Source organism: Ananas comosus, linkage group 7, assembly GCF_001540865.1.
Source record: "Ananas comosus cultivar F153 linkage group 7, ASM154086v1, whole genome shotgun sequence".
NCBI lineage: Eukaryota > Viridiplantae > Streptophyta > Magnoliopsida > Poales > Bromeliaceae > Ananas > Ananas comosus.
In genome coordinates this window covers 6402666-6417007 of record NC_033627.1, presented here as the reverse complement: position 1 = coordinate 6417007, position 14342 = coordinate 6402666, and positions in this window count along the sequence as shown.

The window sequence follows — 14342 nt, the reverse complement described above, 5'->3', positions numbered from 1 at the left end:
ATTAATATTTAAATTTAAATTTAAATTTAAAATTTAAAATTGTAATCTCAAAATTAAGTTCATAATTCTAAGTTCCAATTTTAAATTTTAAATTAAATTTTGATATTTTAATATTTTTAATTTAAATTTGATCTTAAATTTAAAGTTTGAAACTTAAAATTTAAATTGAATTTAAAATTTGAGATTTTAAATTTTAATTTTAATTTAAATTTTGAAATTTAAAAGTTAAATTTATAATTAAAAATAAAAATTAAAAATTAAAATTCAAATATAATGAGAGGGTAATATTATTATTTTTTATTTTATAGCTACCCACTCATCATTTTCCTATTTCATACTGTACCTAACATAAGCTATTTTTCTTATCTCAGGAATAAACTAATTTTCATCAACGCAAAATTGATCTAATCCCCGCTTATATCTCAAATTATACCTATCCCTGGAATAGCCACTTTTTGCTTATCCCCGAACCAAACGATAATTAAAGAGTCGTCCTAATGGTACAACCCCACATGGGTTGTACATCCTACACCTTCTAAATCTAATGGCTGAGATTAATTTGGTTTAGAAAAAAAAAAAAAAAAAGAATGATAAGGTCACTCCCCATTTTTTTCCCCTCACGCTTTCCCTCTGTTTTTTTCTGTGCCCTCACAGTCCCTCTATTTTTCTCTTTGTTGCTTTGTGCCCTGCGAGCGAGTGTGAGAGAGAGAGTGCGAGCGAGAAAGAGGCGACCTCCGCGAGAGAGAGCGAGAGCGAGAGCGAGAGCGAGAGTGAGAGCGAGAGCAAGGGGAACTTCTTTTTTGACTCGTTGTTTCTGAAAGGGAAAGCGCTGGTTTGGGTAGGCTTCAGGTTACTTCCGATGTGATGCTTCTTGCGGAGTTGGCGTTGGCGAGGGGAACTTCGTGTTTGATTCGGTGTCCAAGTCCCCGCATGCGGATGGCGCCTTGATAAGCATCTTGCATTTGGTAAATCTCCCCTCTCTATTTCTCAGTGGATGTGTGTAACTTGGGTTCGTGTTATAGTTATTATAGATTAGTTGATTGTGATGTTGTAAGCATTGGATCGCAGAGAATTAGCGATCTTTGATGTTTAATGGAAGTGGTTTCTTTTTTAATAATGTTATACTTTTGAGTGTATAAGGTAATGATGAACGTGAGAAGATGGAGGAATTTAAGTGAAAAAGGTAAAATTGGGACACAACCAAATGCTAGAGATCCAATTTAACAATTGAAATGTTCGTGACCAAAGTAAAACTATGCTAAAAGGTCGAGAACCCGTGGTGCAGTTTACTCCTAGGTTGAAAAAAGTTTCGAATTTAAGAGTTTCAGTCCTAATGACAATGACAACTAACTAGTTTACTACTGAAGTATATATAATGAACTTGGCCTTTGTCAGCATTGTTTTACTTACATCTGTTTAGATGCATCCTAAATAAAATATATAAGTGATTTCTCAAACTTGATTTTGCAAATTTATTGCCCTTCCTGTACTGATGCTGAAATATTTTTATCTTGGAACTAGCGAGGCCAATTCACTAGCCAATTCAAATAGGTTGATCAGTTCAATATTCTGTAGAACATGAAAGTCCAACTATTCATTTTTTACGCATAATTGCCTAACAAGTGTGCTCAAGATACTAGCTGTGATTCCTTATTTCTCGTCCACACTGTCCAATTACTTCCAGTATATGATGCTTGTCCTTGAGCTGCAAAAACTTATGTCTCTTTTATATGATGTGTGAATGGCTTGTAATGCAAGTGAGCATTATCTTATCAGTTTTAAGAACAAGACTTCTAAGTTGCGACTATCTCATTGGAGTTCTTTGTCTTCACATTTGTCGTGCACTAACTAAAACGTTTAGGGTGTACTTATAATAAAATACTTGTATTATTTTGTTTTGCCGCAATGATTCATTTTTAGGGCATAGTAGAATGTGGTGTATACATTATTAATTTAGATGTATGGATTCTGATAAATAGTTTGCTCGCTCACCATTATTCCAATTTTGTATTTCGACTGCATGTGATGTCTTACAGGTGAGCAATTTTGTTAAATTTCTGGGTTGACTGATTATTTGAATTGAAAATTTTTGAGATTAATGAAGAAAGAAATAGTAAGGTCAGAGACGTAAATATTTCGGCACCAGAAATTGGAATATCTTTTATCAATTTTGAAGCCGTTTTTAATTTCTATAAGCATTATGCACAAGAATTAGGATTTGGAGTTGTAAAGAGGACAACTAAAATGACTAATGGAAAGGCTACGTATGTAATAATCGCATGCTCTCGTCATGAAAAAATGTATCGGACCGTGACGAATCTTCGTCCTCGTCCATCGGTGGTGAAGACGAACTGTCTTGCGAGGATAAATGTGGTATAAATGCGGATTCATCTTGTGTAATAAGTAAAATTGTACTTGAGCATAATCACGTCGTAAGTCCTTATAAGTCTCGATTTTTTCCCTACAATCGAGTTATAGATCCAAGCATCAAGAGGCGGCTTAATCTTAATGATCGTGTTGGAATTAGATTGAATAAAACTTTTAATTCTATTGCCGTTGAACCTGGCGGGTATGAAAACTTAATATTTGGAGAGAAGGATGCTCGTAATTATATTGAAAAAGTTCGTCGGTTACGACTTGGTGAAGGTGACGGCGAGGCAATTTGTAAGGTGATGACGAGGCAATTTGTAATTATTTTAGAGAAATGCAAGAGAGAAATGTAAACTTTTTTATGCCATAGATCTAGACGATGATTCTCGACTTTGCAATGTCTTTTGGGTAGATGCTCGGCTTCGCAATGTCTTCGACGTATCTAACAAATAAGTACGATATGCCATTTGCTTCTTTCGTTGGTGTTAACCATTATGGACAGTCAATCTTGTTGGGGTACAGCCTTGTCACACCCCGGGGCCCAGCGGAAGTGCGCCCGGCACGTGTCCAGACCCGCCATATGTCTAAAACATATAAGCCGTCTATGATAAAGCAATAAATAAAACAATAATACAAAGAGATCTAGTGATATCAGAGTAAAGAACTACTAGATTCTACAACAGGAGAGTACAACAAAAGCTAAAATCCACTAAATTAAACCATAAAGTAGAACAACAAAAATTCGAATACGAGTGCTATAAGTGGTACAATGGTGGTCTCTATACATGGTAACAAAATTCTCTCTCACCAAGAACACAAAAAGAGAGTAGACCAGCTAGGAGCAAAAGTAAGCTCCGCGCTAACTAGCTATATGACTCCCTTGCCGCGATCCCGTGCCTCCGCCGGTGCTGAAGGCTCTGAAAAAGACATCAACAGAGGGCGTGAGAACTATTAAATAATAGTTCCCAGTGGTTGTAACCTTCTCGATAACCACCACGCCCTCAAGGGCCTACACAAAGGGCACCTCAACGGCCCCTATGGCGGCCTAGCCCTCTAGCTCAAGCAGTATCTGAACTAAGGGCCGTGGCGTGGCTAGAGCTTCCGGGGCATGGCTTACCGCGGCCGCCTTGACTTCCTCAACTCCTCAGTTGACGTTCTGGAGGAGCTGTTCGTTAAATAGGCCGGGTCACATAGTGGCACCCCTCGGGGCCACAACAAACATGCCTTCTTCCTGCCTAGCAAAGCTGAGACGCACCTGATGGCTCTTAACTTGTCTCAGTGCTAGTTCTTGTTCATGGGTGATGGGGCTTAGCTACTGAACAAACTAGTCAACGTTCCCAGCACGCACATGAGCTTCTATCTGAACGTCAGGCCGATGGTGGTTAACTTCTAGTTCGGCCTCCTGCACGTCTTCTGGCGTAAAGCATGCGCCATACCTGTAATGCTTAAGTGCCAGTACGGTAAACCCGAGTGCTTGCGAGGTCGCCGCAAATACCTGAACTACTTGGCACAGAAGTTCTTCATAAACCTAGCTAAACAGCACCAGAAGTATCTGCTGTATAACCAGATAAGAGCATCACTGCTCCTTGTACGGCTCGTAAACTCCTATCACGAAGTTCAGGAAGCTCTCCTCTTCGATATACGATTCAACTTCTTCACACTGAAGACCGAGGCTCTTCAGCGTAAAGATCCCGTACATTAAAGGCGCCCACCTCAAAGACATCTGGGCTCCTTTCAACTCCGTTAGTTCCTAACCGGCGCGGGCTGCTTACAGTGCCTCCAAGCTTCGAAGCACCCGAATCGCCCGATGATATCCGCCAAACACCTTCCGAAAAGTTTCTATCACTAAGGTGAATGAGCAGATTGGGTCTTTCCGTGGTTCAAGCAAACCTCGCTTCTTACGCTGGCCTCAAAGTTTCTCAACTTCGTTTCTAACTGAAGCTGAGGCCACGAGCGAGATGGCCACGTCCCGCTTCTGAAACACCAAATATCACTACGGAGGATAGAACCCAACCCCACACACAACTACGTTTTGCCCTTCCACTAACGGATGCGTAGGGCGGTTGACTTCTCGATGCTCTTCTTGATGGGGTAGGTACTAAACCTCGATCGCCGCCACTATAAGCGGAATTTAGACACCTCCGTGATAAATATACCACGGGTGACACTCTAGATATGGCTGGTGTTCTCGAATTTCATGAACAAGTGAGTCTTCCTCGAGTTATACGCAGTCGCCGCCACCAACCTCGACAATTTCCTAATACTACAGCTATAGGAGATGGTGGGGCCCTTCCGTTTACACCAGCGCCTGCGTGATTCATCCTTCAGCCACTTCTTGGAGTGTAAACTACAATGGGTCGTTTGTGGAGACACCGACCTATACCTCGCTAACCTGGAACTTCACCAACGAGGGCTCCAGGGCTGAGTCGACTACCGTGAGCAACAGGTTGGCTGGAACAACCTCTCCTAATTTCCAGACGTTGGGCGTCTGGGTCTTGAGGTTTTCCACGCCGCTTTATAGCTCCTTCCCGCTCCGCCGCTAAAGTCATATTTGCGGCTACCACGCGAAGCCAAATCTTTAGCTACCACACACGGCTTTCTACCTCTCGAAGCGCTTAACTAAGATGTTCTTCGTGTATCTAGAGGCATACGACTAGTGGGTCCGCCGTGGTTTTACATAGCTCCTAACTTTTACGTAATAACCACCGGCCCTTACTTCCCACTATAACCCGCGAAACACCGCTTTACGAATTGCACGGTTGTTCACTTCCGTCTCGCAGCTAAAGGTCGCCCTTTCGAAGTTTCGGATGGTTAGGGGCAAACCTTTACCCTCCTATATAGCTACCTGAAGCACCAGCCGAACGGAGCGAGTTGCCCGCCGGTGCTACGTTAGACCCATTAACACCTGGCTAATTGATTCAGCCGAGTAAAGAACGGATAGGTGTGGTGCACCAGCCCACTGTTCAATCGCGTCCATATAGAGCTGCTCTATCACTCTGATCTGCCCCACGGCTTTAGCTAGCACAGCCTAGCGCTGGGGGCCAAGTGAAGGGTGAAGACCTTTTCGGACGTTCCTCGGGAACCGTGCGCTGAGCTAAAATCGTGGCGTAAAGTAGGGGTCTGGCTACCTGTTTGTCTCTCTTGTTAAGTTTGAGACCTCCTATACAACGCTCGCACACAGTAACTGATATTCCCTTCAACCACACTGGCGGATGGATACCGGCTCAAGCGGATGTTGTTGTCAATAGTACGATCACACCTCTACCGTGGCAAGCTCCGAGAAATGCCCGCCTGCACAGCTAGAGGATATGTGACCTCGCTACAACCGCTTGCACGCCTCAAGCCGGGCCTACACAACGCTCTTCGCCTCCTCTTTCAGGCGGAACGAGCGTTTTCTAACGAGTGCCGCTTCAGTTCTGTTGTTTCAATACGCCTATCCGCGGCAGCTCTATATCTTAAACGCCACCCACTGGCGCACAAGAACTTCCAAAGCGGGTACGCCCCACACTTCGCCAAACCTCACGCCCCTTTCGATTCAGGGGCCATGTAACCCGGTATACTCTATAACCTCGCTCAGCCGTGCCACCGCATAGCCGAACGAAACGGCGGCTTTGAACGCCTACACGTGTTACACAAAGTACAGAGGTTAGAGGCGTTCATGTAAGTGCTGGGGCTCGTGCGCTACGATATACTTGGCGGCCTTGAAGTTCTTCTGAACTCGATACTTCTCAAAGGCCACCCACAATAGCGGGCTCTCCACGCTTTCGACTCCTTAGCTCTTTAGGGGATACACTTTTAAACCACCTCGTTAGTGCTACTAGCGCTTCGGTGTACCCTTGAGCTCCTCGACTACTCTTTTGTGGTAGGAGTAGATAAACTCCTCACTCCATACTCAAATTCACTTTCAATCCTTTAACAAGTAAAGCTCCTGCTTTGAGGAAAATTCCTCCCCTCCTACATTCCTTCACTTAAGAGCTTTACGCTCTTAACATGAAGTAGGTCCTAGCCGATTAACAGCTTTCATATGGGAAACACCCTCAACTCTTACAGGTTTCATGTTTTTCACGGAACCTCAACTCAGGCGCTCTCGTTTACTCCGTTTACCGTAGTAACCCGTCTTCAACGAGAGCCCCTGGCCAGAGACGTCCACTCTCTGGCCAAGGGAGCCGGCCCACAACGCCCCAACGTACTACGTTGGCCAGGGACCACCACTCCCTGGCCAAGGGCTTGCACCAGGGACGCTCTCTACGGTTTTTAACCGATTCAGGACTTTTAATTCGAGAGCCCCTGGCCAGAGAGTCCACTCCTGGCCAGAGGGCTCCTGGCCAGAGGGCCCCTCTCTGGCCAAGGGCTTGCGCACGCGGGCTCCCTTCGAGAGCCCCTGGCCAGGGTTCAGCCCCTCTGGCCAGAGAGGCGCGCTTTTGACGGGTCATTCCCGTCACGTGTCCCCATTTTCAACTCCCCGAAAACACGTTTTACCGTAAATAAACTCACCCGACTCGGGAGAGAGAGGGAGTGTGAGAGAGTAAAGGAGAGAGAGTGAGAGTAAAGAGAGAGAGAGAGAGATCTTTCCTTTCTTCCTCTTCTTCTTGTTCTTCCTCTCCTTCCTTTTCTTCTCCTTCTATTCCTTCCTCTTCTCCTTCCTCTAGTTCTCCTTCCGAAACTCGTGGAGGTTGAGGGAGAGGAGAAGGGTAACCTCATCGAGAACTCCATTCGATGATTTGGGATCGAAGATCTTGAATCCCAAAAACCCAAAATACGGAACCTTACCCAGTTTACCTGGGATTCGTTCGAAGATTTATCTAGTTAGGGTTCTTAGATCCCTAAATACCCCACTAAACGATATCCACGTTTAGATCCCAAGGTTTTACTCCAAAAACATTTACATACTCTAACTAGAGTAAACTTCGGAACCTTTGGGATAACAATCCAGGGTTTTGCGCCCCCGCTTCAGCTAAAACCGTAAGCCGCTTGGCTGCACCTCAAGAGCCGTTTTAACCCGGCCCGATCGTAACTAAGCCCGCTCCTTCCGATTTCGGAAAAACGCTTCGAGCGGCTGTTCTTAAAGGTTTCGGAGATGTAACTATTTTCCACCCCCCACAGTAGGCTTTGAAAGCTTGAGGAAAGATACAGAATCTAACGTAAATTAGAGTAGAGAAGTACAACGTAACATCCCAACGTATCATCGAGTTAAGGAATACGAAAGATTAACTATTGGATCACATGAACCTTGCGAACCATTGAATCTATCCACTCCTAACCCAGCTCTGCACTTAGGATATCACGCTTTCTTTTCTCTACTTGGGCTACCCCCATAACTACTGTATCTTTCATCACAATAACAATTTCTTGTTTGCTCACTGTAGGTTTGTACCTTACTATTGCTCACCGTAATTACATCACATTTCTTGTGATCTCCAGCTACCTGGATCCCTATCCGCCTAGGGAATCTCTTACGGAACACTTGTTACTTAAATCTTTTGATTTATTGTAACATACTTACAGCCCTTGGCTACTAAGGCGCTATCAGCAACTGGGAACACATCCCGCAGGAGTGAACCTCCCCTAAACCAACCCATAATTGAGATCAACATCTCACAGGAGTAAACCTCTCCTATCTAGATCGAGTGTCAGACGCAAATCCTACCGTATCGGTAGGTTAGGGGTGTACCTCCCCTAACAGCAGCTCATGAGGCCTCACAGCGCGCTGATCCTGGTGAACCTCCAGGCCTGGTGTACCTCCAGGCCTGGTGTACCTCCAGGCGTCTGCCAGGGCCCGAACCCACGTGAACCTCGAGGGAGGGGTGAAACCCTAAACTTCCACTCAGTACCCGCTCGGGATCCCGGAGCGGTATCTAACCCATTTACTTTTCCAATTTCCAAATACTTACAGTAACTTGTAATGATAAGCTTGTACCTAGCTTAAACAATCGAACCATCATTTGGAATAATATACTGCGTACGTAAGTATAAGTACTAATACCCGTATCATCGTATCAAAAGGATGATGACGTGAATGTCGAAAGTCTATGTATAGATAGTTAGATAGACAACAATGAACACGGGTGAACCTGGATCACCCCTCTAGCCGTCCCAGCCGCCGGCTCGGGTGACCCTTGATACCTTCTATCAAGAGTGGGGTGAGATAAAGGTCACCATCCAAGCCCCGACGTCTCTCTCCTGGCGCCGTTCCCGCAGCGCGGGCTGGTCACTCTGGCACCATCGTATCATCGAAAGGAAAAACGTAATCAGTGGATACATAACTCTCTCTAAGAACATCCACTCCAACCTCTCGATACATAAAACCTACTTTTTACTACATTACTTACATTGATTACATTATCAATCATTTCATGAGAGAAATAAAGTGAACATATAGAGCACCTAATGAACGAGAAGAACAACAACCGTGACAAACACGGGAACGACTTACACATACAAATCTTAAATTTCAGGACCCACTTAAGAACATGTGTAAGGACACCAACTCGGAACCCGCCTGTCACCCCTCACGACAGGCAAGCCGCCAGACAGCGGCGCCGGCTTAGCACGGTTTAACCATCACCAAAGCCCCGCCCCGCACTGTGCCCAGAATGTCCTAACCTTGATATACATCAACTATACGGTTCATCTGAACTGATCTTATCATTTGTTACTATAGAATGATAAAGGCAACACCTGTAATACAACCAACGTATGAGTACGAATAAGGACAATCGTATCGAAAGAATGAACACGTTTAGTACGATTCATCTCTGAAATACGATATCGTTCGTAAGTACAAATAAATAAACGCCAAGTAAAGCTAATAACGAGCGAAGATGAATGAACGAATCAAAACCCGGATCACCGCGAAAAGTGACTTCAGTCTTTAACGGANCAAAAAAATCCCTGATACAAGTGCTATAGGTAGATACATAGGTGGTCTCTATACATGGATACAAAATCTCTCACTCTCTCTCAACTACAAAAAAAAAAGAGTAAACCACCTAGGCAAAGTACCGCTCCTCGCTAGCTAGCTAAGCGATCCCCTTGCCGCGATCCCGTGCCTCCGCCGGTGCAGAAGGCTCTGAAAGAAAACCAAAAAACATGGGGCGTGAGAACTATTGAAAATAGTTCCCAGTGGGCAATTACTGACTTCAGTGAACTGCGCCACAAGGCCCAAAAGCTATGAAAAGAGGTCAGTGACTAACAATGTAGTAAAGCGAAAGGTAAGTAAAATGTAACTTACTATAACATAGAGTCTCTACTTAGCATGATTTGCATACCAGCAATGAAAGCAACGATTCGTCGAATCGTACACCTGCGCATCGCTGTATGACATGCATACAGCATCAGCAAATGCAACTCAATCCGATGCTCCTCCGATGCAAAAACACTCCAGTAAAGCACTGTCATCTGGATTTACGTATCTCCAGTCCAGTCCAACTCTTAATAAGAGCTTTTAAAGTTCACCATAGCTACTGTCCTGCCCTCACGTCCACAGTCCAATCACTCAGTAAGCGACCTCGCCACCTGACGCCCTCGTCCTGGCCTGCGCCCGGTGCCGTAATCGACGGTCGGGTAGTCCAAACTCCCCACTCTAGGGAATGAGCCTCCCCCACCGGCAGTCCCACGTTCTCGGCCGCGCGTCCGAGATCCTCCTTGCGAAGGGCGGCATCCGGGGCATTGTCCGCGTGAGCTCAGTCTCCGGCCGGAATCGCTAGCTTGCGTAGGGCGAGCAAGACGTACCCACCCAAGCCATTTGCGCTGCGAAATGAGCACCAACCTCGGCAAGCAACGCCAATGATCCTGGTCTCAACGTAACCCCAACGCCTCATGTCTAAAGACCATAGAACCTCATATTCACGTCTTTAATCCCAGCCTAACCGGTCTCTATGCTCGGCCATCATGTCCCTCCTAACCATCGGAATATAGCCACGCATGTACATGGCCTAGCATCATCATGCCTCTCTTAAGTTGCCAGTTTTACATATTTACGTACAACCCATCTCCAATGCCCCTCTTATGACACTTTATGTTCAACCGAGTCCGCAAGCCATCCCCGGCAATGCTAATATGTATCAGGTGGATGCCTCAGTCGTTCCACGCCTCAAATTCTAGTATCCGGCGCCACGAAGACATGTCTCTCCAACGCTTGCAAAACCCAAAACAGCTATCCACAATGCATGCATCTATACCACTCCTAAGTCCTATATATGCGCGACGGTAACATTTTACGATACATGAGGCATGCATGTTAAGTGTTCTAAAATTCACATAAATCATGTTTAGCATGAATTTGCATTCAAGAATACTTTACGAAAAGTTTAGAAGGCATAGGGGCCATTTTGCCCCATTTTCATGAAGTCAAACCCACCAAAATCGACTTCTTCGTTTCGCCGAACGAAGGTATCCACAAGCTTCCTAGTACCCTAGAAACATCAAAAATAGGGTCACCCAAACGAAACGAAGAGCAAATAGCTCAATCATTAAGCTTCTCAAGCTAGGGTTGGAGAAAACTTACCGATTGCGAAGGAGGTTCTCACGATCTCCAATGGGAGTTAGAGTCCTTCCAATCTAACCTAAACAAAAGTTCTAAACCCATCAATTTGGTTTCGAAGCCCTCAAATCAAAAATCCCCATTTCTAACCCTAAAATTCGAAATCTAAGGTTTCCTCTAACCAAATCCAACAAAACATGTATCAAATGAAAAATACATGTTACTAACCTCTTATATAGCCTCAAACCAAGTCCAAAGTCAGCTAGGGTTGAAGGGTGATCCTCAAATAAGCTCCAACCAAGATCTCAAGCTTCTCCAATGGTGGAAAACCCACAAAAGCAAGAAGGAGAAGGAGAAAGAGATCAAAACCCACAAAGAAAACCATCAAAAATGGAGAAGAATCCAAAGGGGAAGAGTTCTCACCTTTTCTCCACAGGTCTGAGCTTAAGAGAGCTCTCAAAGGGGGCTGGGGTGTTATATATAGGTGTTGCAACAATTGCAAAAACACCCCTCCACGAAACAGCCCAAACTGCACTGCGTACCGGTACACGGGTTTGTGTACCGGTACACAACCCACGAAAACGCAAACCCGAGCCTCGGGTTTGGCCGAAAAGCTGTCTGTGTACCGGTACGCGGGCCCGTACCGGTATAGCCATCAAGCCCGTACCGGTACACAGCCTGCAGAAGGCTACCCGAAAGCTGACCAAAAATCCAACTTTTTGGATTTTGATGCAAGGTTTTAAACCACCATTCTCGGGACTCGAACCATAGGTCGCAACACTCTCAACGACCTACCAGAAAGTCTAGAAAAGCTCATAACCCATTCAATCACTCGAACCCCATAGTTTGCAAGGTCCAGTGCGTCACATTAACATTTGGAGAGAAGGATGCTCGTAATTATATTGAAAAAGTTCGTCGGTTACGACTTGGTGAAGGTGACGGCGAGGCAATTTGTAAGGTGACGGCGAGGCAATTTGTAATTATTTTAGAGAAATGCAAGAGAGAAATGTAAACTTTTTTTATGCCATAGATCTAGACGATGATTCTTGACTTCGCAACGTCTTTTGGGCAGATGCTCGGCTTCGCAATGTCTTCGCAATGTCTTCGACGTATCTAACAAATAAGTACGATATGCCATTTGCTTCTTTCGTTGGTGTTAACCATCATGGACAGTCAATCTTGTTGGGGTGCAGCCTTGTCACACCCCGGGGCCCAGTGGAAGCCCGCCCGGCACGTGTCCAGACCCGCCATATGTCTAAAACATATAAGCCGTCTACGATAAAGCAATAAATAAAACAATAATACAAAGAGATCTAGTGATATCAGAGTAAAGTACTACTAGATTCTACAACAGGAGAGTACAACAAAAGCTAAAATCAACTAAATTAAACCATAAAATAGAACAACAAAAATCCGAATACGAGTGCTATAAGTGGTACAATGGTGGTCTCTATACATGGTAACAAAACTCTCTCTCACCAAGAACACAAAAAGAGAGTAGACCACCTAGGAGCAAAAGTAAGCTTCACGCTAACTAGCTATGTGACTCCCTTGCCGCGATCCCGTGCCTCCGCCGGTGCTGAAGGCTCTGAAAAAGACATCAACAGAGGGCGTGAGAACTATTAAATAATAGTTCCCAGTGGGCAATTACTGACTTCAGTGAAAAGCGCCACTAGGCCCAAAACTAAGCAAGTAAGTAGAAGCGAGCAATAACCAAAATGAACCGCAAATAAATAAACATGAATGCTTGCTATAGCATGAAGTCTCTACTTAGCATGATTTGCACAAGTAAGAAAGCTATGCTAACAGGAATAAGCATGAGGATGCAACCGACATAATATCCACAACGGAAATAGTAAGGTATCATTGTTTACTATTCTAGTCAAGTCTACTTGGCATATCAACTACATATAGTTCCAATCCTGTAAGACCCGTCCGAAGGCTGTCTGGCCTGAAAACCCACCCGTAGGCTGTTTGGCCTGTGCCGTGCCTAATGGCCCCGTGGTAATCAACATCCCCACTATAGGAATGAGTCTTGCCCACGGCAATCCACTTCGGCGCCCAATCCCGCACGGCGAGTATGTATCGCGATGGCTATCTCCGGAGTGCCGGCTTGTAGGGAGCTACCCTCACAAGCATGTGCGAATGAGCACAAAGGTAAGTAAGCATATAAGTCTGTCTCGAGTTTCAAGTCCTCATGTCTAAAACATGGAATATAACATATGTCTCAATGGCCTATCACTATGTCATCATGTCTAAAATATGGAATATAGTAGATGTCACAATAGTCTATCACTATACCTCTATGTTGCAGTTTCACAGTTTACTAAGTCGGTGCCCCTTTATGGCACTTTTGTTTACCAAGTCCAAGCATGAGTTTAGTATTCAAGAATACATAATTAGAGTCATTTTCGTCATACGAGACATGTTTCCAATGCCCAAGAAGAATGCTACTCACATGCATGATTAATCCACATAAGGCTCTACTATAGAGAGATGAATTTTCATAATACATAACACATGCATTTTAAGCATTCTAAAATTCACATAAATTCTATCTAGCATGGATATGCATGCGATGCGATGAAACGAAAATATTTAACCACTTAGGAGAAGTTTGCTCCTATTCCAATGAAGGCAAACCCACCGTGACTTCATGAAACTCTTCGTTTGCTCGGACGAAGGTGTCCACCACTCTCCTAGTATCCTAAAGGTAACAAAAGGAAGGATACACGAACGTTACGAATAATGCTAGGTTCGAACATTAAACAACACAAGCATAAGGGCAAAAACTCACCGAAAATGGTGAAAATGTCTCTTGATCTCCCAAAGAGAGCAACAATCCTTCAAAACCAACCTAAAGGAAGGTTCTAAGTCAATCAATTAAGATCAAAAAGCCTCAACTCAAAAATCCCCAATTCTAACCCTAAATCTCAAATCTAGGGTTTCACCTAGTTTAAAGCATCAAAACTAGAATTTAGATGAAAGAAACATGCTACCAACCTCTTAGAAGCTTCAAACCAAGCCTAGAGTCCTCTAGGGTTGAGTACAATCCCTCCCACAAGTTCCAAACACCAAGCCAAGGCTTCTCCAATGGTGGAAATGGCACCAATAAAGAGAAGAAAGCAAAAAGAAGAGTTTAATCTTCAAAAATCCCAATAAATCAAAAGAAGATGGAAGGAATGAAGTGGAGGGTCCCCTTACCTTCTCTCTTGCTGTTCCAAGCTTAGGGGGAGGTCCAAGGGGCGTGGGGTTACATATAGATAGGCCACAATGCAAAAACACGCCTGCAGTTCCAATAGTTCAGAAACTGCCAAAGTGTACTGGTACATGGGCAAGTGTACCGGTACAAATCCCACGAAAATGCAAACCCGAGCCTCGGGTTTGCAATTCACCACAAGTGTACCGGTACAACTGTCACGCCCCGGGACCCAGCGGGAGCCCGCCCGGCGCGTGCCCAGACCCGCCATATGTCTACAACATATAAGGC